Consider the following 3,442-nt stretch of genomic DNA (forward strand, 5'->3'; position numbering starts at 1 on the left):
CAGGCTGAGACTCTTGTGAGAAGTAATTCTGCTTAGTACATATATGACTTGAAGAAAATGTACGATCATATTGACTCCTAAATGGATGTTTCAGTAGATAAATGTTTAATAAGATACATTAGTTATGTCCATGAGAAGATAGTGTATTATACACTTTGAGTTGAGCTATAATTTTTCCCAGTCTTTTCCATCACATCTTATTGTTTTCCAAGTTACAAAAGTAATAGTGTATGGTTAAAATAACTCAAAAAGAAGTATAGACTTGACTGGGTGTGGTGACTCATGCCTGTAATCCCGCACTTTGGGAGGCTGAAGCAGGCAGATCACTTGAGGTCAGGAGTTCGTGACCAGCCTGGCCAACATGGTGAAACTCTGTCTTTACTAAAAATACAAAAATTAGCCAGGCATGATGGCATGTGCCTGTAATCCCAGCTACTCAGGAGGCTGAGGCAGGAGAATCGCTTTAACCCAGGAGGCAGAGGTTGCAGTGAGCCGAGATCATGCCATTGTACCCCAGCCTGGGCGACAGAGCAAAACTCCGCCTCAAAAAAAAAAAAAAAAAGTATAGAGTTAAAAGTGAAAAGTGAAAGTTCCCTTCTCATCGAAATTCTACTCCTCTTCTTAGAATAAATCATTTTTAAATTTTGTGTGTAAACTTGCAGACCTTTTTTCTAAGCATTTATGGAGATACATACACGTTTTGTTTTGCACAAATATTGGATAACGCTATGGACATTCTCCAATTTTTTTCCCCTTAATATCTTAGGGAAGAGTCTAGTTCCAGGAAGATGGAGGGAGCACACATTTCCCCCACTTTGTTCTTACTGAACACGTCTATAAAATATAGATGGACTGCGTCACACAGCTATTTGAGGACTCTGAAAAGTAAACAGCAACACACGGATTGGGTACACTAGACTTCTAAGGACCACTAAAGTGGTGGTGAGTCTTCCTTTTTTTTTGATTATTCACGTATCGTCCAGCCTTAACACAGGCCAAAACACAGAAGTGAGCACTGTGGTGTGGAGATCCAGAAGCAGCCTGGCTCCAGGAACAGGAGGGGAGGGAACAGCGGAAGCTCAGAGAGTGGGGGAAATGCCCCCCTTACCTCTCCTTTTCCTCATTTTTTTTTGTGCTGAAGCTCCCAGGTAACCCCCTGGCTGCCAGTGGGAGCCTGCAGGAGCCGGAAGCCTGAGGGAGAGCCTCGCACATCTCCACTGAGTAGGGCTGCATCACCAAGAGTGCGGGAGTGAGCCAATGCGCGTTTTTTCTCTCTGAAGGATATGGCTGAATTGCAGAAGTGGGCAATTTTGGGCCAGAGGACCAAAAAAAGGGGAGCCCCAGGGAACTAGAAAGTGCTAGGGAGAGAGCAGAGAGGGAAGAGCTTAAGAAAGTGACTCCACAAAGTTGTTTATGAACACCTGAGCCCTTCCCCACCTACTCACACTGTTCACAGTGCTTATGGGTAGAGCTGATCCTAAGTCTATACCAAAGACAGCAGAGAACTGAGCTTACAGGTGAGCCCTGTGAGGCCTCAGACTGACCGCAAGATGGGGCCTATATGGGATGAATCCAAATAGCATTGCAAAAGCTTTGAAGACTGAAGTGACATTGGGACCAAAACTCAGAGAAGGAAGGTTGGAGTCTTCGGCGTGAGCCTCACCCGATCAATTTCCTGCTATAATAAAACAAAAATATCAACATTTTCTATAGGACTTAAAAGTCGCGTCTCGTCATGTAACATTCAAAATGTCTAGAATACAATCCCAAATTATTCAGCATATAAAGAACCATGAAAATAATTCTAATGAGAAAAGACAACAGAAGTCATTATAGACTTTAAAGTAGTTAATAATAAAAAGCTTAAATAAGCAGTCATTCCTGAAACATATTAAAATAGAAATTATCAGTAAAGAAATAGATGATATAAAGCAGAAACAAAGGAAAGTATTAGAACTGAAAAATACTATAACATTTTAAAAATTAACTGGATAGATTCAATGGAATGGAGATGACGAAAGACAGATTGATAAAATCATCCAATATGAACAGAAAAAAGTCACTGAAAAACGAACAGACTTTCAGGGACCTGTGGGATGATATTGACAGGTCTCAGTCATGTCCCAGATGGATAAGAGAGTGCCGTGCTGGCCGGGTGCGGTGGCTCATGCCTATAGTCTCAGCACTTTGGGAGGCTGAGGTGGGCAGATCACGAGGTCAGGAGTTCAAGACCATCATGGCCAACATGGCAAAACCCCGTCTCCACAAAAAATACAAAACTTAGCTGGGCATGGTGGTGGGTGCCTGTAATCCCAGCTACTCGGGAGGCTGAGGCAGGAGAATCGTTTGAACCTGGGAGGCGGAGGTTTTAGTGAACCAAGGTTGTGCTATTGCACTCCAGCCTGGGCGACAGGGCGAGACTCTCTCAAACAAACAAAAAAGTGCAGTGCTTAACAAACATCTGTATAATTAATGGCTGAGAAATTCCCAAGATGGGTGAAATCTTACAGATGCAAGAGGCTGAGTAAATCCTAAACAGGATAAATTCAAAGAAGTCAGCGCCCAGACGCGTCATAAACTGCTAAAAACTAAAAGACATCTTGAAAACAGCCAGAGAAAAATGACGCATTATCTGTAGAGAAACAACAGTTTGAATGACATCAGAATTTTCATCAGAAACCATGGAGGTCAGAAGGAAGTGGCCCATTTTTTAAAGTGCTGCAAGAAAATCACTGTCAATTCAGAATTCTTATCCAATGAGATATCCCTCAGGAATGAAAGTGAAATAAAGACATTGTCAGAGGCATGAAAACAGAGAGGACTGGCAGCAGCTGACCTGCTCAGAGGAACTGCACAGGCAGCTGGTCCTTCAGAGGAAAACAGCACCAAAAGGAAACTTGCAACGTCAGGAATGAAGAAAAGCAACCAAAATGGGTAAAATAGAATAGACTAGTCTCCTCTTGAGTTTTTATAACATGTTTGATTGTTGAAAGCAAAAAATATAACATCATCTGATAAGGTTTTCAACTTATGTAGATGCAATCTGTAAGACAACTGTAACAGAAAGAGGGGCGAGTAAAGGCACCCACATGGTGGGAAGGTTTCTGTATTCCAAGTAAATTTAAGTGACAAAAATGGTTCTAAATAGGCTAATGTTTTCCTTTCAAAACTTTATACAAAGATATGGTCAAAATCATAATAGATAACATGGAATACTAAAAATGTTCAAATAGGCCAGGTGTGGCGGCCCACGCCTGTTAATCCCAAGACTTTGGGAGGCCCAGGCAGGTGGATCACCTGAGGTCAGGAGTTTGAGACCAGCCTGGCCAACATAGAGAAACCCTGTCTCTACTGAAAATACAAAAATTAGCCAGGTATGGTGGTGGGTGCCTGTAGTCTCAGCTACTCAGGAGGCTGAGGCAGGAGACTCACTTGAACCCAG

Source organism: Macaca fascicularis, chromosome 1 (assembly GCF_037993035.2).
Source record: "Macaca fascicularis isolate 582-1 chromosome 1, T2T-MFA8v1.1".
NCBI classification, from domain to species: Eukaryota; Metazoa; Chordata; class Mammalia; order Primates; family Cercopithecidae; genus Macaca; species Macaca fascicularis.